General features: G+C 41.9%; 1 protein-coding gene across 4 annotated transcripts in view; it reads right to left on the bottom strand.

Annotated features, from left to right (window-relative positions):
* The window catches only part of LOC144823662 (uncharacterized), a 155,673-nt gene that overhangs the window by 36,844 nt on the left and 96,728 nt on the right, over positions 1-22,101 (bottom strand). Inside the window, exons 2-6 of one of the 4 annotated variants that reach the window (XM_078682368.1) lie at positions 13,431-13,479; positions 10,361-10,515; positions 10,147-10,259; positions 9,945-10,057; positions 8,948-9,491 (exon numbers count right to left, since the gene is read on the bottom strand). The exons of 2 other annotated variants lie outside the window; for them this stretch is intronic. The gene's annotated coding sequence lies outside the window, so the exon portion shown is untranslated. Of the gene's footprint in view, positions 1-7,926; positions 8,905-8,947; positions 9,492-9,944; positions 10,058-10,146; positions 10,260-10,360; positions 10,516-13,430; positions 13,480-22,101 lie in introns of those variants that run through there. One more of the 4 variants, XM_078682369.1, reaches the window with a different exon arrangement.

Genomic DNA, 22,101 nt, shown 5'->3' with positions numbered 1-22,101 from the left:
GGAAATTATTAGTGAATGATACAAGATCACTTCTGCCCCAAGATACATGGACATAAATCCCACTAGTCAGTAAACAAGAAAAGAGTGTCAAATGGTGCAATCAGACCACAGTCAGGAGCAACTAAGGAAGGGGTTGACGGCCTCATTCAGGACGTTTAAGGAAAGCCCTCACTCACAACCTGGTGATGACATGTTTCATCATCGGGCCCCACCAAAGAGACCAGGGCGACCAGGCTTTTACAATCAACCACAGAGATGGCCAGTACCGCCACATATGATGGGAATAGACCCACAGTTCCCTTTCCAGCAACCACCTTACCCAATGATGGGTTGGAACCCAGGCTTTATGCCACCACCAAACTATACCGCCCAATATCGCCAGCCTTTTTTAGAACAGGGCAGGAGAGGAAGAGGGAAGAGGAGAGGGTCCAACCAGGTGACATGGGAGGACAACGATGCAGTGAGCAACCACACCCGGAACAAAGATCAACAACCAGGAGTGAGCGGACTGTAAGCCTGATAACTAACCTCTCAGATAAGATCTTATCCCCAATCGAAACCATGCTCTTAGAAAGAGGCCTGGGATTCGTTCCCACATCTCGCATGGATAAGTTCAATCTCCTTTGCGAGCTTGCGGCATTTTTCAGAAAGCTCAAACTTAAGGCTTTTTTTAATGGCAAAGATGACCCCAACGAAACTCAACGTAATGGGGACACTGGTCTATGACTAAGTTCAACTTTCACCCCCCCTCCACACACAGTACCGGCAGCCATCACTGCTTTTGAACAGGCAGTGTTTCTTGACTTAGAAACCTGCCAAGACCACAAAACTTTCTGTAATTTCAGTACTGCAGAATTCCATGCACTACAGGCTCTACAAAACGATCAGAGCATAACTATTAAGCCAGCGGACAAGGGTGGTTGACTCGTAATACAAAATACAGTGGACTACGAAAGGGCTTGTCAGACCCTCCTGGATGACAAGAAAAACTACATCCCTCTGACAAGAGATCCTACAGAGGACCTTCGAGCACGAATTACGAATCTTGTCAGAACAGCAGAAGATGATGGGCAAATCTCCAAGAATGAGGCAGACTATCTCAGCACCAACGAGAGCATAACCCCCTATTTCTACACTCTCCCCAAAACGCATAAGAGTCGTATGCCCCCCCCCCTGGACGACCAATTGTTTCGGGCATTGGCTCTCTTTTAGAGCCACTATCGCGCTTTTGTGACCACTACCTCAAGCCGATAGTCCAAGGTACCCCGACCTACCTTAAGGACACTAATAGCCTTCTCCAGTTGCTCCAAGATTTCAATTTCACAGAAAATACAGTAACACTCGCAACGCTTGATATCGAGAGCCTTTATACCAGTATCCCTCAGGACGATACCATCAAGGTCCTGGGGCCGGCTCTCGACTCCATACCGTGGAATTTCCAGGCGTCCAAGAAGTTGATTCTGGATTGTGCAACACTAGCACTTAAAGAGAACTTTTTCTCTTACAAAGGCAACCTTTTCCTACAATGTACTGGAACTTCAATGGGTAGTACATTTGCCCCTAGTGTGGCGGGCCTGTACGTGGCAGATTTTGAATCAAAATTCATCCTACAACCAAATAGCCCCTTCACTGAGTCCATAAAAATCTGGAGGCGTTACATTGACAACATCCTGGTAATATGGACCGGCAATGATGAGCAGCTACAGGCTTTCCTTAACTGGATTAATACCCTGGACCCACATCTAAAATTCACACATGCAACTAGCAAGACAGAGGCAACCTTTCTGGATGTAACGATCAGTGTCACCGGAACAAGACTTACAACAAAAACGTTCCATAAACCGACCGCTAAAAACAATCTCTTAGAATTTACCAGTTTTCACCCTCGCCCACTGAAAGAAAATCTCCCATATGGCCAGTATCTGCGGTTAAGACGCAACTGCTCTGATCTGCAAGATTTTAAGACTCAATCTGCAGACCTTTCAGTCAAACTGAAGTCAAGAGGCTACCCAACAACAATAGTAGACAAAGGCTATAAAAGAGCGCGTAACCAGCCAAGGGAGGCACTTCTTGAGGATAAGGTCTGTGGTCCCAAAGACATACCACTAACATGTGTAACTACATACAGTACTCTGTCTAACTACATGAAGAAATCGATCAACAAAAACTGGAGAATCCTGTCCAGCACAAACAAAAATTGGGAGAAGCCCCTTTTCTCCTTTAAGAAAGCGCGCAGCTTAAGAGATGCGTTGGTCCATACACGACCAAAACCTGCTGCCCCTGACACTGTAAGATCTGTCACTGATTCATGGGGCCTACCAAAAGTGGTTGGCCATTTCCCCTGCTCAAATTGTAGTGTTTGCCATCTCACTACACACTCTAAAACACTTGAACTCGAGCCAGGCAAAACGTGGAGTCAAAGAGACCACACCAATTGCAACACACAAAACGTGATATATCTTATCACGTGCCCATGTGATCTACGCTATGTGGGCATGACCAGCAGGAAGGTCAAACAAAGAATCTGTGAGCACCGTTCTAATATCAGGTGCAACAAAACAACAACAAAAATGAGCAGACATTTTCTGGAAACCAACCATACAACTAACGATATGCAATGGACGATCATTGAACATCTGAACAGTGGCAACAACATCTGCAATCGCCTCTTTGAGAAAGAACAACGATGGGTATATAGACTTGGAACCCATCTCATTGGATTAAATGATGACATCCCCTGGAATTCCGTGATCAAGTGAACATTGTGTGAGCTCAGACACTATCACCAACTCGGTACCACCTTGTAGCTAGAATGACATGTCACCTCACAGTCTAAATACACAGCCTCACCCTCTACACACTAGATAGAAGTGGGAGTGCATGAGAGTTACCTGGCACCGTAATAACCCCCTCTTTTGCCCTTTGGCATTGACCAACTACCCTCCGATCCTAGCTGATATGAGCTTACTTGCCAATTGAGTCCCCAATTTCTGCCCTCCTCTAAAGTGCACATGATTAAAAGGAGCATTTCACTCGCATCGTTCATTTAAATAATATTAAATAATATTCACACAATGTGAGATTCTGATACGAGCGTTCCCAATGTGCTACGATCTCCCGCATTGCTTTTGATCACCATAGCAACGCGGTAGGACGCCACATCCGCCTTCGCATATGCGAGCGCGTAGTGTGACGCGCCCATTTTCCCTAACAACGAACGAACTCGATCCCATAACGTAACCACCTCGTCACGATATAGTAGGCCCACGGATTGGTCCAAACCAGGACGTCAACGGCATTCCGTCTTCGGCCACGCCCCACCCGGAAATCAATCACTGTCTGACTAACTGGTATATACAGAACTCCCGGTCCCATGTCCACATCTTTGGAGTCCAGTTGAGGGTGATGCAGGTACACTGAGGGTGCCGAGCGTCTAGGGCGTGAGTAGAAGCTGTAATTCGACTACCATTTTCATCCCATAAGCTAAGTACCGACGCTGTGTCACACACTTACTGTATGTCTTTCTTTACTCCCATTTTTTTGACAAACACGCAGGGTGTGCCAATTACATTCCCACCCCCCTCCTGTGACCCATGGTGTACATCCCTGACACCACGAAAGTGAGACATTTTAATTTACTTTTTGAAGCGATCGTACCTTAACCTTGATCGCAACCAGGAAGTTTACTTCCCTTTTACTTTCACCAACACAATTATTTCGTATCACGTATAGTACACAGCACCTCCTTCCTGCTAGTAAGTAAGAACCCAGGGGCCATGGTGGTGATAACTATATCGTTACTTTGCCACGAATGCCTCTCTACCACGAATTGGAGCACCATAGACTTACAACTGCGACTAGTACTACTACTAAATGTTTGTTCTGTCCTACATGTGCGTCTATGTCCTTTTGTTATTTCCAGGTGCAGAAACCATAAAGCTGGAAGCCTCCTAAACCAGGAGTAATTAGGAAGCAAACTTCTCTTCCTAATTTTTTTGCACTTTTTGCACTTTTTTGTTATTTTCACTTTCACGTCCCTAGGTAAGGGTGGGCCTTAGCGCGTCCATACCGCCAGGGTTTAATACACCAATAAGTCCTGAAGAATGCCTGGTAACATTACACCGTTTCATGGCTGAAACATGTCGACTGATTTGTAAGGAAACTACCACTCAATTAACTTTGGACTCTTTTCCAAAACACATAATTTTTAATAACCTGTCCTTAGTGATCAAAGAATAAAACTGTTTCTGATACACTACTGACTCTTTTTAAACCCTCACCACCTCACAGTCTAAATACACAGCCTCACCCTCTACACACTAGATAGAAGTGGGAGTGCATGAGAGTTACCTGGCACCGTAATAACCCCCTCTTTTGCCCTTTGGCATTGACCAACTAACCTCCGATCCTAGCTGATATGAGCTTACTTGCCAATTGAGTCCCCAATTTCACGTGGCACTTGTTTGTTACGTTTTTCTGCCCTCCTCTAAAGTGCACATGATTAAAAGGAGCATTTCACTCGCATCGTTCATTTAAATAATATTAAATATTATTGACACAATGTGAGATTCTGATACGAGCGTTCCCAATGTGCTACGATCTCCCGCATTGCTTTTGATCACCATAGCAACGCGGTAGGACGCCACATCCGCCTTCGCATATGCGAGCGCGTAGTGTGACGCGCCCATTTTCCCTAACAACGAACGAACTCGATCCCATAAAGTAACCACCTCGCCACGATCTAGTAGGCCCACGGATTGGTCCAAACCAGGACGTCAACGGCATTCCGTCTTCGGCCACGCCCCACCCGGAAATGAATCACTGTCTGACTAACTGGTATATACAGAACTCCCGGCCCCACGTCCACATCTTCGGAGTCCAGTTGAGGGTGATGCAGGTACACTGAGGGTGCCGAGCGTCGAGGGCGTGAGTAGAAGGTGTAATTCGACTACCATTTTCATCCCATAAGCTAAGTACCGACGCTGTGTCACAGACTTACTGTATGTCTTTCTTTACTCCCATTTTTTTGACAAACGCGCAGGGTGTGCCAATTACATTCCCACCCCCCTCCTGTGACCCATGGTGTACATCCCTGACACCACGAAAGTGAGACATTTTAATGTACTTTTTGAAGCGATCGTACCTTAACCTTGATCGCAACCAGGAAGTTTACTTCCCTTTTACTTTCACCAACACGATTATTTCGTACCACGTATAGTACACAGCACCTCCTTCCTGCTAGTAAGTAAGAACCCAGGGGCCATGGTGGTGATAACTGTATCGTTACTTTGCCACAAATGCCTCTCTACAAACGAATTGGAGCACCATAGACTTACAACTGCGACTAGTACTACTATTAAATGTTTGTTCTGTCCTACATGTGCGTCTATGTCCTTTTGTTATTTCCAGGTGCAGAAACCATAAAGCTGGAAGCCTCCTAAACCAGGAGTAATTAGGAAGCAAACTTCTCTTCCTAATTTTTTTGCACTTTTTCACCTTTTTTGTTATTTTCACTTTCACGTCCCTAGGTAAGGGTGGGCCTTAGCGCGTCCATACCTCCAGGGTTTAATACACCAATAAGTCCTGAAGAATGCCTGGTAACATTACACCGTTTCATGGCTAAAACATGTCGACTGATTTGTAAGGAAACTACCACTCAATTAACTTTGGACTCTTTTCCAAAACACATAATTTTTAATAACCTGTCCTTAGTGATCAAAGGAAAAAACTGTTTCTGATACACTACTGACTCTTTTTAAACCCTCACCACTCATTAGTTAAATTTACTTTGCACAACACATCTGAATCTCACTAGCCTGCTCCGCAGCAAATCTGGTGTTGTAGCACACCAAAGAGGCACTTGGTCTCTTTGGTGGGGCCCGATGATGAAACATGTCATCACCAGGTGGTGAGTGAGAGCTTTCCTTAAACGTCCTGAATGAGGCCGTCAACCCCTTCCTTAGTTGCTCCTGACTGTGGTCTGATTGAACCATTTGACACTCTTTTCTTGTTTACTGATTATAACCGGGGAATAAGAGTGTTGCTTTACTCTCCCTACCTCTCTTTTTGTTAAAACATAAATCCCACTAGGCATTTCCCTCAATAGAAAAGCTGACTTTACCTCTCCCTCCGCTAAGGGAGGAGGTGGTTCTCCCTTTGTCTTCTTAGTATCTCTCTTCTTCTCCCATCTACTTTTACCGCTTATCTAATTCCCTCCATTTTCAAATCCTATGAATCCATTTCTTAATTTGGGTTCTCATTCCTGGGGTGCTCATGCTGCAAAAACCATTCCCATCAAAACACAAATGATAACTTCTCTGCAACAACTTGGTTCTGCTTAAATCCATATTGTATATTTAAGCCAATTCAATTTATCAGGTGCTTATCCTGCATGTTTAGTGACGTCTTTACACATAAAGACAAGTTTGTTTTCTTGGTAGGTATCTAATCATGAAAGATCAAGATTTCCTGTTATTTTATCTTTTCATCAGTTCTATCTTGAATTTAAAAATATCAATTGTATTTTCTCTCCCCGAGGACTGAATTGTCTCTCTGCTTAATCCTGAGCTCGGACCTTCTCTCAAGGTTTCAACTTAGCCTTTAAACCAGTCATCACATTCTTTAGCAAGAAGAACAATCTGTATTACAGGAGCATTAGACATTATCGGTCTCATTACGATGTCAGGCAGACTCACGTCCGCCCTACACCGTTGCGGTCTCGGGACCGACCAAACTCCGTTCTGCAGTCCTGACACTGCTATTACAATGCGACCGCACATGGTGCAGTTGCTTAATCTCATTTTGCTATGGGGGCTTATGCTGTGGCTGTAAACCAGCTGCAGCACAAGCTCCCATAGATTTGGGAGTTTCTGTTAAACCCTGCACTGTGTGGCAGGCACCTCACGGTGCCTCCCACACGGTACAGGGATAAACAGGAGGGCAACATAGGTGCCCCATCAGCCCTCAAACTAAGGCAACAGGGAGAAGGGGGCCCTGATAGTACCCCAAAGTAGCTTTCTGTCTGGCTTTTCCATGTTTGAAAGCCTTACATGGAAAGCCTGTTGACCACTGACATTGTAATCCCAATGGTGGAAACGTCGTCTTTAAGGGATTACATGCCGGTTCCGATGAGCCGTGAGCTCCTTCACTTCCGACCTCTATCATTGTAATACAGCAGTTGAAAGTGAAACCTATGGTGTCTGTTGGAAGCTTTCTGACCAATATCAAGATATTGCCCTATGTCTTCTCTGGGGGTACTGTGGTTAACACTTGGAGGTGAATTCCGACGTGAATCACCAAGGATTTGTAAAAGTTGGGCTTGTTATCTATAGGGGGAAATTCTGTCTGATTTGCATCAGGAGAACAAGGAGCAGCATATGTCACCTTAGTTGGGACTAGAGGAGTATTTCCCATTCCTTCCCATCCCAGGACAACATGAACAGTATTTTACTAATTTTCTCCAGTAGGAAGCATGTGTTGCAGCTCCCGGTGACTCAGCCTTATGTAAAGAACCTGTAGGACCAATAGTGACTGGAACAGTAATTACATCTGGGGCATTGTGAATAGCAGGATTAATAGGGATAGTAATCTCTAAACTCCCTTGTTTGACATGGGGGTCTCTAGTTGGCAATGGTTTGCACTTTTGACCAAATACGGACCCTTCATTCTAGTCAGGATAAGGGGTATGTACTACTGAAAAAAGAAATGCTCACCCCCTTTGTATCTTGGCATGAGCAGTCAGGCTTATCTCTGAGGCAGTGTATAAAGCATTTGCACATAACCAACAATAATACAGTGAAAACACTACAAAAGGACACCACATCAGTTTTGGAAAAATAATCAAAATGTATCTGTGCAAACAAGACCAAAACAACATAAGACCAACATACAGTAATCAAAAATATACACTTTGCATGAAGGACTTACAGTTCCGTGAAGCCGGTAGCTCTGACCGGGGCTACCGCGGTGTTGAAAACAACAAAATCCAACAGTTCTGGCCGACTGTGTCGGTGCAGACCAGCGTTCATGTCAGCCGACTCGTTAAGAGTGATTTTGGTTCCGACTGACTCTGTTGGTGCGGGCCGGTCGTGGCAATCGTTGCCGTTGCGATGTAAAGCGTTGTGTGTGGCATGTGGTGCCCTCAAGTCGCGGTGCAGGCAGCGGCTCAGTGGCAGTCAACCAGTGGCATCAGTGAGACCAGGGCTGTGGTGTGGAGGGAGGCAGTTCTCATGGCCGTGCTGACAGGTCACAGTGCAAACAACAGTGCCTATTGTCGGGGTCTGGATTTGGTCGGTCAAGTTTGTGGTGTGGGACAGGGGGTGTATTGTGTGACTTGCAAGTGGTGCCTCCAAATCACATTACGGTCACAGGTGTTGAAGTCAGCGAGCAGCAACATCACAGGGGAGACCAGGGTGGCGGATTGAAGCGATGCTGTGTAGTGTGCGGGGCACACAAGTCGCCGTGCAATCAGTGGCTCCGTGGGGGCAGCAGTGGTCGATATCAGTGTGGCCAGGGTTGTGGTGCGAAGTGCAGCAGTGCCCTCTGCATTGGCTTCAGGACATGGAGCCAGCAGCGGTGTTGAAGATGGTGTTGGCTGCTTTACCCCTCTATGACAAATGAAACTCCCAGTTCCAGAGGCTGTACCCAGAGGTAAGTGAAGTCTTTGCTGTCCCTTAGACTGAACAGGAGGCAAGCTCTATTTCAAGCTCTCTGCAGTACTCAGTCCAGTCCTTTCACTGCCCAAGGTAGAAGTAGCAACTGCAGGCCAACCCAGCAAAGCAACAGCACAGAAAAGGGACTGTACTCCACCTGGCAGTTCTTCCAGCTCTTCCTCCTGGCAGGTTTATTGATTCAAGTTAGTTCTACAGTTCAGGGGTCTGTGCCCAAATATTTATACTTAGTTAATCTTTGTTCTCTTGGGGAGAGAGTGTCTGTGCTCAGTCCATACCAGTTTGGTACTCTCTGGCCCAGCTTCCCGGCAGGAGGTGGAGACAGCATTGTCCAAGGCAGATCAGACCTATTCAGGTGCAAAGAAATCTCCTCCCTTTAGTTTAAGTGTGGCCCAGATCTATTCAGCCCAGCCCTGACTCACCCAGAAAAGGCAGGACATACCTCGACCCCCCGTGACTGTCTGAAGAGAATGAATATGCGAAAAGCAAGGACCCCCTGAGTAGAAGATGGTACAATTCCTAGGACAGGGAAAACAAATGATGTGTATCAAATCCTAGGCAATCACAACATAAGCATAGGGAACAAGTGTAAACTGGAGGACATAAAGAAACATACTCTATAATAAAAACCATATATTGTTTAATAAACAATTATATAAAAATGTAAAGGAGATCAAAATTCATATTAAACATAATCCATACATAACAGTGAAAGTCAAACCATCATATAAAAACAGAATTACAAGAAAATCAGTTAAAACACACACAGCTAATAATAAATGTGGCAATTAATGTAGTCTTCTTCAGGAGCCACTACATTTTCTGAAATAAACAACAAAAAGAAAATAAATAACAGTTCATTATCTAAATATACAAACAAATTAGAAGGCAAATTATAACATTTCATAGAATACATTCAGATCTCATTTTTCGTTATGAAAAATGCCCTCCTTGGTTTATAAACCTTGTCCCTATTCACATAGTTAACTCGAAAATGAACATATATTTGAGCATCAAGATAAAAAACATAAAGCATTCGCATTTAGGTACAGTTTCAATAAGATTGACACAAAGGGAAATCACTGTGCGTCATTATGCGGTTAAATGTCGTTTCAGGAACTAAATATCATATCAAGAAATTTATAGCACCATGAAAGGTACAAATGTCCTTAAGCGCTATATAACATAATATGTAGACATAACCAAGTATAATTCTGGTTAACTGTATTTAGTTTGGACATATAGGAAGCACATTGTTAACGATAAATAACTTACTTAAAAAAGAGAAAGCGAATCCCAAGTCTCTTAGCAGTGCATAGAAGAACATAAGACCAAGCGAATTAGTCAGGGGAGATACAATATGATCCTATACTCCCTCAATCGTTCACCTAATAGTGAAATAGAGATGTCGGTTAAGGTCTGTAATGAAACTCGAAAATATCTAATTCAAACTATCGAGTAGACCTAACTGGCTCACCTTTCTCATAAGAACTGTAGTTATAAAAAAGGCAAAAACGCTCCAGGCAATTAGTCAGAATAATCTGTGCGTTTTCCTGTTAGTCGTGCTTCAAATTGTTGCAGTAAATATGTCTAAAAAAAAATGAAGCATAGCACACAATATTACATCTAAACAAATATTCTTCAAGAGAAAAAAACTATCTCAATTGTTGTAGAGAGTAAATATCACTCACCGAGAAACTATTTAAATAGCGTCCACATGGGGTAGAAGAGTTTTAAAATACTCTGAAATTGATGTTCATAGATGTTCTCAAAATGATGATGCAAACCGAAAATATGCCGTTTCGCTCGTTCAGATTACGAGAAGCAAGACTCAAGATATACGAGTCTAAAAATAAAAAGGAAAACGAAAAGGCTGGTGTTATATCGTAAAAACTACGAACTAATTTAATATTAACGTAAGTACTGACGGTAAGGCAATTTTAACGTAGACTTCATATCGGAAGTCAATATCCAAGATGTAAACTTACCGCTGTTTATAAAATGAAGGGACGCTCACACAGAAGGTAGCTGGTAGCGTTTCACATCAGATCAAGGTGGTTGCAAACGAAACACATCCGGCCTGAATTTTAAATACTCCACGAGTATAAGACACGTGATGGAACACCTGTGTGTCTTAAGGGTACAGCAACCGAATGAAGGAAACTTTCATGGTCTTAACATACCGCCCTTAAAGGAGCCGCAAAAGAACCTGCTGACAATCGCTTTGATCATCGTGATAATTCTCAAATTATAACATAGTATTAAATGCAGCTACTTAAGAATGAATTAAATAAAGCAGTAACCTCCGAACCTAACAACATTGATAGATAGTCGTAAGAACTCAGCTGTCAAGGGATTTGATATTACAACAATGCAATTTGTAATATATAAAGATACATTTTTACAAGCATTAACTATCCACATAATGCAACTATTAAAGAATGGTTTAGAATAGAGCAAAAACCTTCGAATATAAAATGGTTTAAATAGTCATAAAGACTCAGCTGTCAAGGGACTCGATATTAAGCCTATGCAGTGTATAGTACATAAAGATACACTTTTAAATATGTTATCTAACCACATATTAAGTATATATCTAACAGTGGGATCAAGAAGGCAATGCAAAGGCATAATCATATCATGATTCTCAATAATCAGTAAATGGCCTATTCATTATAGAGTACTGGCAGATACTAATGATTTCATGGATTATTGAGGAAGTTTCATATAAAGAAGGAAGACTGATGATAGCGGTTAAAATATCGCATTCTCCCAAGGAATTTCGCTGAAGAGAATGCACATCCCCAGCTCCTGTCACTCTTGAAAGACAGACAGTCAATACACAACCCAGCAGAGGCACACAGATTGGCTAAGCAAGAAAATACCTACTTTCTAAAACTGGTATTTTTCAAACACAGAACATAACAAATCATATTTACTAAAAGATGCATTTCTACATTCTGAGTTCAGGCATACTAAACGCCATTCCTCTATCTTGTCCCATTGGGAAGATACACCTGGAAAATGATGATGCAGCGCAAACCCAGTATTTCGGACAGGGATGAGCATTTAGGAATCTCATGTCCTGTGGCTCATACACATACACCCAGTTGTCCCTGTTCTGCTGGGGATCCAGTGACCATTTCCTTCACCAACAATGCATAGTCACAGATCTAAACAAAATTTCATTTCATCACTTTAAGTCAACTATTCATCTACTTGATCTATGGATCAATTAGTTGATTAATTGAAGGTCAATAGTGATTTCCCTCATGAGAGAAAATGCAATCTAACGATCATCTAGCAAATTATCAATTTCCATAAATACATTTATCGCATGGAAGGGATAGATAAAGAGACATCAGACATTAAACAACAATTCAAATTCTCATTCAGAAAAATAGAAGAGGAGACAAAAGCACAGATCAATTGAATTCTTGAGTTATCAATAATACCAACCCAAGGGAATAGGAACAAGGAAAACCACCACCCATGCCTAGGTAGCAGCAAGGGACCCCCAATCAGAGTATCAGGGATCAAGTAGGAGACAGGAAAGAATTTGGCGGAAAAAAATATGAACTTACAGAGAAAAATAGATATAAGTCTATAATCTCAGTTTTTAAGAAGAAGTTGATTGAAGAAAAAACTCTCCACTATACTTCAAAGATTGAAAAAGCTAGTGGGTCAAATAAAGAACTTTTTCGTACGGTGAAAAATGTAACTACAGTTCAAAGAGATGAGCCTAATATTTTTTGTCAAGAATTTTGCAACACCTTGGCCCTTTCTTTTAGATCCAAGGTTGAGCATATCTATGAGCAGTTCATTCAATCAACTGTAGCGGATAAAATATTTTAAAACGACTCTACTGAACATACTTTGGGGTTCAATTTTGAGCTGACTTCACCCACGCAAGTCACCGAACTAATAACCATGGTTAAGTCTGGCTTCCCAAAAGATCCTTGCCCTCCTAAAATCATAGAATCTATCAATGATTTGGTCGCTCCCCATCTCTCTAAAATATTTAATCAGATGATAGATCAAGGATCTTTCCCCACTATATGGAAGAAGGTTTGTATCCTACCACTCTTAAAAAAAGCAACTTAGATGCAATGGACACTGCCAATTACCGACCGATTTCAAGAATCCCCCTGCCAGCTAAGATAATGGAGAAGATCATGAATGCCGAACTGGCAACTTTTATTGCGCATAATCAAGTTTTAGATCATAGCCAGTTTGGTTTTAGACCGAACCATAGCACTGAGTCTGCTCTGATTAAGACCACAGAGGAAATACGTATGCCATTGGATAGCGGAGGTTCAGCAGCCTTGGTGCAGCTGAACCTATCTGCAGCATTTGACACAGTGGATCATTCTCTTTTAGTTCGCCGTCTAAAGGAGATTGGAATTGGAGGCAAAGCCCTTGCCCTGCTGACATCTTTCCGTTCTGAGAGAACTCAATCAGTGCACTTGGGGAATTTCAGGTCTGCCCCTTTTTCTCTCCCCTGTGGGGTCCCACAGGTCTCTTCATTAAGCCCTACGCTTTTTAATATTAGAGTTAGCACCCTTGATTAGAAACTTCAATTTGATCCCAACGTCATATAATGATGATACTCAGATGGGGATTTCTACAGTGGACAAGGACACTAATCACTCACTTAACCTCCATAATTATATGTCGCCTCTTAGCCACTGGATGAGCACCCATTGCTTGAAGTTGAATTCGAGTAAGACAGAAGTGATAATGTTTGGAAATCTTTCTCACCCCTGGTCTTCCGTTTGGTGGCCGGATAGTCTGAGACCTCCCCCTCCACCTGTAGACAAAGCAAACAATCTTGAGGTCATTATAGATGGAAAGCTGAATTTTAAGACCCAAGTCTCTAAAGTAGTGTCATCTTCATTTTATATGATTAAGACAATCAGGACAGTTTTGCCATTTATTACTAAATCCTGTTGAAAATCAGCAGTGACTGCCTTAGTTTTGTCATAACTTGATTATTGTAATAGTTTGTACATCAAAGTCTAGGCTGCCCTTTTTAGGAAGTTGCATGCAGTTCAAAATGCAGCGGCAAGACTGATCCTGGATATTCCAAAATGTCAAGCGGGAAGAGCAGAAGTAAGGAAACTCCACTGGCTGCCAGTCTGCCAGCGGATAAAATTCAAATCTCTCTGCATTGCCCATAAGGCACTACATAGAGAAAGACCAAAGTTCTTAGAGTACTTGTTTAGATGGTACTCCCCAAACAGAACGCTGCGGTCAGCAAATGCCTACCTTATGCAGCCGGCCAGGATCCATAAGATGAACTGGGGTGGAAGGAGTTTAGAGTTTAATGTCCTCAAAGAATGGAACTCCCTCCCGCTCTATATGAGAATAATCACCCATCATCTGGAATTCAGGAAACAGCTTAAAACCTGGTTATTCAAGTAGCAGTATAGTTGAGCTCAGCACTATTTGGTCCGTTAGCGCCAAGACGCCTAGGGGTATTTGTGCGCTGTACACATTTTGTTAACATTAACAAGTCTTAGATCAGGATAAGGACAGGACTGGATCAGCTAGGCCTCTCTCTAACCTGACAATCAGCACCGCACCCTCACTCTCCCGTCTCCCTCAAAAGGCCTCTCGACGCAACCAGACAGCATCAAAGATAACAAAGACGACCGACTAAACCCCACCCCTTAGTCACCTATAATTTATACCCTTTTTGTACATGTCCATCCCAGTAAGGATGCTAAAGAAACCCATTCTAACTATGGGATTGGTTAAAATGAGGGGTGGATGATCATCCTACATTAGATTACATTGTTCATTTTCGTTTCCCAACTATTCAAAATACATCCCTACTCTCTCATGAGGAAATTGTATCAGTATGATGACAAAGTTAATACATTTTATAAATTTGCAGACTTTCACACGGAAGTACAGAAGTTGGCTGCTGGTCAAACGTGCTGTCCTTCACCGCATCACACTCTTTCACCAGGCTCAGCAAGTTTTTTCATAATGTCTTGTGGTTTATACGCGCTGCAAGTTTCACTCATCACAGTTTGGTCAACATTATAAAAATTGAGACTTGTCCATTTACTAAAAGAACTGAAAACAGACATTTATTAACCCGTTGACCACGGCTGGAATTCCGCCGCGGTGCGGGTGATTTGTGACTGGGCGTGGTCAGGACGGCCCCCGGCCATCCTCCGCACACGCCCACCGTGACGTCGGACGGCCGGGGGCTATCCGACGCACGGAAAGGGTTAATAATGGGGTAATGAAACATTCACTGTTAACCACCCTACTTTATCCAGAGCCAAATTATCTGTTATTTCAGGAAAGCATATGTAAAAGCAATGGCAATTAGTTTTACTTAAGCATCACACAACATGCCTCATAATATACTAGGTGCACAATTTGCAGTGTAAGCCATTCACAACACATTCTACTCACCTTATTATACCATCTTCCGTTATTTACATTTAGTTAAGATTACATTTTATGCAATTTGCAAAGCAGTTTACCCTCGTGTAATATATGGGTGCACATTAGTATTCTATCTACTGAACGTTAGTATATGTTACGGGGGTATTCAACAGGAGCGGGTTTCTTCTTCGAATCCCTGATCCATCAATGTTATCAAGTATTCCCTATTCTAGCTTATGGAACAGATAGTCTTTCAATAGTGAAAAATGAAAAATACTGCAGTTCGCTATCAGGACATGTCACACACACCGGTGCATGTCCTATCTTTCAAACACACAACACCCTGCCCATAGGGTTCCCTTGGGCCTACCTTAGGGGTGACTCACATGTAATAAAAGGGAAGGTATCGGCTTGGCATGTGGGTGCAGTGACCAAGTCAATGTGGCATTAAAAACTACACGCAGACACTGCAGTGGCAGGTCTGGGAACCCTTAGAATGGCTTCTCGTAGGGGTGGCACAATCAGTGCTGCAGGCCCACTAGCAACATTTGATTTACAGGCCCTGGCACTCACGGTGTATTTTACAAAGGACTTACCAGTAAATCAAATATGTCAATCATGGAAACATCAATCCGTAATCCAATTTACAAAAGGATCTCGTTCACTTTAACACTGAACAGCAGTGAAAGAGTGCACATAGACACTAAATCAGCAAAAATAGAGTCAAAACCAGGAGGTCAGAAAGCAAAAAGACAGAGGAATAATGCGAAAAAGATGCCAGGTCTAACATCCCTCCTTGGGGCCTGCACCACTCATTCACTCAAGTTGGGTCTCAATATATGGGGGTTGAAACACCGATAATAACACATTGAAGAAGTCATTGCCAGAGTCACTATCACTATCTTCGTCTATACTGTGTCTTTGGTCTTTTCCACCTTATTTTTCTTTCTCTTTCCATTTCTCTTGATTGGTGGCAGGCAGGTTTCAGGAATGTATGTCAGCAGTCAGTTCCTGGATGGCTAAAAGCTGTTCAAAACTTAACTCCTCCAAGACTGAGGTGGTCATCTATGGGTCAAATACCAATCTCTGGGGCCCCAGCTGGTGGCCTAATGATATGGGACCACCACCTTGCCCGGCCTCGAAGGTGAAGAATCTGGGTGTCATAATCGACAGCCAACTCTCCTTCAAACCCCAAGTCAAGGCACTGAGCTCCTCCATACATTGGACCCTGAAATTTATTAGGAAGGTCCTCCCCTTCCTACCAGAGGGAAGCAGAAAGACGGTGGTGACAGCTCTCGTACTTTCACGCATTGACTATTGCAATAGCCTTCTCCTCGAGGCACAACAGGGGGTGCTCAACAAACTTCAGGTCCTACAAAATGCGGCCGCTCGCCTGATTGGGGGTCTGCCCAAGTTTTCTTCAGTCACCAAGGAGCTGGAGAAGCTGCACTGGCTCCCGGTGCGGAAGCGGATTCTGTTCAAGGCCCTCTGTATAGTCTTTAAGGCATTACATGGTCTTGGCCCTCAGTTTTTTCAGGACCGCTTTCAATGGTACAGACCAGGTAGACAACTTAGGTCGGCCAGTTTAGGGCTGGTTAAAACGACCCGGACCAGGAAGGTGCGTTGGGGCGGAAGGAGTTTCTTTAGGGGAGCAGAGCGGCATGGAACTCCCTTCCTCTCTCCCTTAAACAGAACGAGAATCTGCTGGCATTCAGAAGGGATCTAAAAACATGGCTCTTTTCCCTCTAGGTCTTGACAACTTTCCTCCTAGGGACTATCACTTCAGCGCCTGGACACCGAGTGGTAACAGCGCCCTTTATAAGTGTTATAATAAATAAATAAATAAATATAATAAATTGATTAGTCTTTTCAATCATCAATACAGGGTACAATCTAGCTCCCTCTATCGTGTCAGCTCTCCACTTTTTTTGTTCTGCATCCCATCTAGCATCTGCACTAATACGTAATGCCTACCGGACTCTACTCTGAAATCTTCATACTGTGCGGGTCTAGGTTGTGCTTTAATGTCGTACAATATTCTCCTCAAATTTTCAATTATTCCCAAATTAAGTGTGCCATAGATTGGAAAGATCAATGCAACTTCTTTCTTTGTGATTATATGCCATTGAGTCTGATGAATAGAGCTGAGAAGTCCTATATATATAGCCATATAATGACTTGGCAGATCTTCGAATTATGCCACTTCTCCCTCCCGAACAGGTATTTTCACATCTCCCCTAATTATTCCTCGTGAAGCCTTAAAACATTTCATTTGTCAACAATATTGTCAACAATTGCAGTTCAGGTGTGTGTGGCCAACTGCTGAAGAAGGTGGTCGCTTCCTAAAGGGGTTCCTATTTCCCACCACATTCATTCCATAACATCTGTTTTTATACCCGTCAGCTTCCATCAAAAAACATCGACAAGTGTACCTTAGAATGTAGGGATACCAACGTCCACAAAAATAACCCTCCAATCCTCCCTCATAAACAACAACAGAGGTGTCGTAAGATAAGTACAAGTCCTGTTCTCGAGTACCCCTGAGTCGTGGGGAGTGGAGGCCCGGATGGGCATTGAGGTGTAGGCGGACATAGATGGAGCCAATCGGTGAGCACTAAACGCCACCGATCACAAACTGGTTGCTCTGCCTTAGTGTTTGGACCAGCAGAGAGACAACACAATTTAGCAGCACTTTGGGGGAGATGCACTGGTGCAGTGTGGATTTATTAGGATGAGATGTTTGGTACCAAACATTCCTGGTACAGTGAAGCCACCATGGTGCTGGGAAACTCGTAATGACTGTTTCCAGCCAATATACTGTCTATGGCTTCCCTGTGCAGTTACAATATCCAAGAATGGACTTAGACATTGTATGGCCATATCTGCTCATGCAGGTATGTCCACACATAGGATATAGTGCACCCTGCCTTAGGACTGCAAGGCCTGCAGTAGGGGTGAGTTTTAACTATCCCTGATGCAGTCTGGGGGCATGGCACCCAGGAATGTAGCCAGGACGATTCTTCAGTTTTCTCTGCACCAAGATGCACAGCTTGCACTGGCAGTTTGCATGGTCTTAGTGGGGGGTGCCTAGGGTGGCACAATTTGCGCTGCAGCCAGTGTGGACCCTCTCCAGTCCTAATACCCAAGGTACCAGGGGTTCCATTTACTAGCAACTTATAGGGGTTGTTGAAGTTATGCCAATCATGGTACAGTTTTTGGGAAAGAGCTCTGGCATTAGGAACCTGGTTAGCAGGGACCTAGTGCACTTTCATTCGAAATCACATCATGTTTCATGCAAAAAGTGGGGGCTAACCATGTGAAAAGAGGTGCTTTCCTACATTACACCTTGGTTAAAATAAAACAGCAGTCGCCTAAGGTATCACACATGACCAGGAACACTTGGCAGCTATCGCAGTCATCATTTAAAACTCCTGAATATTTTTGTCTGTGTTTACCTTTTAAACAAGAGCAAGTTGCTACCTACTGTCACTTCCAGGATTCCCTCTGCTCAGTTTCCACCTCATACTCTCTAGGTACGTGAGCCATCATGCAATCAGTATGGGACATGGGAGGCAGGCATGGCAAGGACAAGAGTCAAATAAAATGGTGGGATGGAAGGGAATAACAATTAGGAAAGAAGGCATAAGGAGGCCGATAGAATGTGGGATAGGATGCTATTATAGTGAAAGCTGAGTGAGAGATGGGAAACTATCCACATTAGGGACTCGATGCAAATAAACTGAGCCGTGCAAAGCAGTCAAAATGAGGGACCATGACATAGCTGCCTACTCTCATTTCAAGTCCACAAGCAGCTAAAATGACAGACAATTGTTGATTAAGATGAGAATGTGAGGAAAACTAATTGGGTGACAGTAGGCAAACATAATGAGGAATGGAGGACAATTAAAAGGGTGCACCGGAGGCAAATAAAATCAGAGATCTGAAGCCAACAAAATGAGAAGGCAAACCAAATGAGCAACATCGGGGTACTATATGGCATGGGAGGCAATAGAATCAGAGACATATTTAACTCATTCAAAGTTAAAACATTTTTAAACAAATGGTAAGAGACCTTTGTTTACAGAATGAAAATGAGCACTTCACATTGTCACTGGGAACATAAAACAGATTGCTGGAATTTACTTTTGTAGCAAATGTGTTTGTGTGTTCTTGGTGAGTGCTAACAATACACATCATTTGTATAGTCTCTTCGAGAAACAGAAGCACTGGCAGTAAAGCTGACATGAAATTGTTTTCTTGGATAAAAGGATTTGCAGTCCCTTATCTCCTGCTGCCCCAGGCAAGTGACTCGATGGTATTTTGCTGTGGAACTATTTAAATAAAGATGTGTTTGTGAGAAATAAAGAATATATTACATAGAAAAATGTTCATATCCAGTAGTGACTTATGCATCATTGTTGACCAAATGTGTTTTGGGATAATTTTCCTTTAGAGAACAAAATTGTTCAAACAGGCAAATGTCTGAGCACATCAGGTGAGAGGACTGGCCCTGGCTTGCTAGCAACAACATACTTCAGGAAGGTGTTGTACTCTGTACATGAAGACACTGGTAGCCAGGTTGTAAGTTCTTAAAGTCTTCTTTATTAATCCATGACAAGTGGTAACAAACAAGGATCAGCCATGTAACAGCTCTTTACCCAGCTCCCATATCCCCTACTGTAAAAGATCAAAATATCTATTCCAAAATATAGACTAACCTAAATATCGACTCCAAAATATAGAATGGACAAAATATCGAATGGACAGAATATAGACATCCAAAATATCGTTTTGAAGGTAAGTAATGTAATATCGATTTTAAAAATATAGACAGTCAAAATATCGAAGTACATAAAATAGTTTATTAAAAATATCGAATTTTTTTATAATATTGAATTTTTTAAAGTGTTTTGTATGTTAGTATACGTGTGAAAAGTGTATATATTTTTGTAATTTATTTTAAGTAATTAATTTTATGTTATTTAATTTTTGCGTAATTTAATTCTGTAGCGGGTTGTGGGTTTATAGGGGAATAGGGTGGGAAGTAATTTAATTATAATTAATTAAATATGTTAATTAATTAATTGTATTTATTTAGAATACATTTTAATTAATTTTTAATTGGTAATTAATTAATTCTTAATTGATAATTAATTTGTAATAATTGATTAATTGATAATTATGTGAATTAAATTAATTTATTTTCTGTAGCGGGTTGTGGGTTTATAGGTGAATAGGGTGGGAAGTAATTTAATTATAATTAATTAAATATGTTAATTAATGAATTGGTATTTATTTAGAATAAATTGTTAATTAATTTTTAATTGATAATTAATTAATTCTTCATTGATAATTATTTTTTATTAATTGATTAATTGATAATTACGTGAATTAAAATAATTTATTTTCTTTAGCGGGTTGTGGGTTTATAGGGGAATAGGGTGGGAAGTAATTTAATTATAATTAATTAAATATGTTAATTAATTAATTGGTGTTTATTTAGAATAAATTGTTGATTCATTTTTAATTGGAAATTAATTAATTCTTAATTGATAATTAATTTTTATTAATTGATTAATTGATAATTATGTGAATTAAATTAATTTATTTTTATCTAAAATGGGAATAGTAAAATGTACGCCTATGCTATCCAACGCTTTCCCTACTGTTGCACTCTCTGTAGTGGGAATAGTAATTTTTACCCCTACGCTATCCAACGCTTTCCCTACTGTTGCACTCTCTGGAGTGGGAATAGTAATTTTTACCCCTACGCTATCCAACACTTTCCCTACTGTTGCGCTCTCTGGAGTGGGAATAGTAATTTTTACCCCTATGCTATCCAATGCTTTCCCTACTGTTGCACTCTCTGGAGTGGGAATAATAATTTTTACCCCTACTCTATCCAACGTTTTCCCTACTGTTGCACTCTCTGGAGTGGGAATAGTAATTTTTACCCCTAGGCTATCCAACGCTTTCCCTACTGTTGCACTCACTGGAGTGGGAATAGTAATTTTTACCCCTACGCTATCCAACGTTTTCCCTACTGTTGCACTCTCTGGAGTGGGAATAGTAATTTTTACCCCTACACTATCCAACGCTTTCCCTACTGTTGCCCCCTCTGGAGTGGGAATAGTAATTCTTACCCCTACGCTATCCAATGTTTTCCCTACTGTTGCACTCACTGGAGTGGGAATAGTAATTTTTACCCCTACGCTATCCAACGTTTTCCCTACTGTTGCACTCTCTGGAGTGGGAATAGTAATTTTTACCCCTACGCTATCCAATGCTTTCCCTACTGTTGCGCTCTCTGGAATGGGAATAGTAATTTTTACCCCTATGTTATCCAACGCTATCCCTACTGTTGCACTCTCTGGAGTGGGAATAGTAATTTTTACCCCTACGCTATCCAATGCTTTCCCTACTGTTGCCCCCTCTGGAGTTGGAATAGTAATTTTTACCCCTACGCTATCCAATGCTTTCCCTACTGTTGCCCCCTCTGGAGTTGGAATAGTAATTTTTACCCCTGCACTATCCAACGCTTTCCCTACTGTTGCACTCTCTGGAGTGGGAATAGTAACTTTTACCCCTACGCTATCCAATGCTTTCCCTACTGTTGCACTCTCTGGAGTGGGATTAGTAATTTTTACCCCTATGCTAACCAACGTTTTCTCTACTGTTGCACTCTCTGGAGTGGGAATAGTAATTTTTACCCCTACGCTATCCAACGCTTTCCCTACTGTTGCACTCTTTGTAGTGGGAATAGTAATTTTTACCCCTACGCTATCCAACGCTTTCCCTACTGTTGCACTCTCTGGAGTGGGAATAGTAATGTTTACCCCTACGCTATCCTACGGTAATAATATTGTGTATTTTTATTAATATTATGTTAATATATATATATGTTTTAACAGCTATGACTGTATATTTTTTTTTATAAGTTAAATTAGTTATTTAATAATTTTAAGGTAATTTAAGTATTTTTAAGTATATTTTAGCTATTTAATTTTTTTTTTTTTAATTTTACATT

The sequence above is a fragment of the Lissotriton helveticus genome, chromosome 3_1, assembly GCF_964261635.1.
Source record: "Lissotriton helveticus chromosome 3_1, aLisHel1.1, whole genome shotgun sequence".
NCBI classification, from domain to species: domain Eukaryota; kingdom Metazoa; phylum Chordata; class Amphibia; order Caudata; family Salamandridae; genus Lissotriton; species Lissotriton helveticus.
This window is presented reverse-complemented; position numbering and strand designations above follow the sequence as displayed.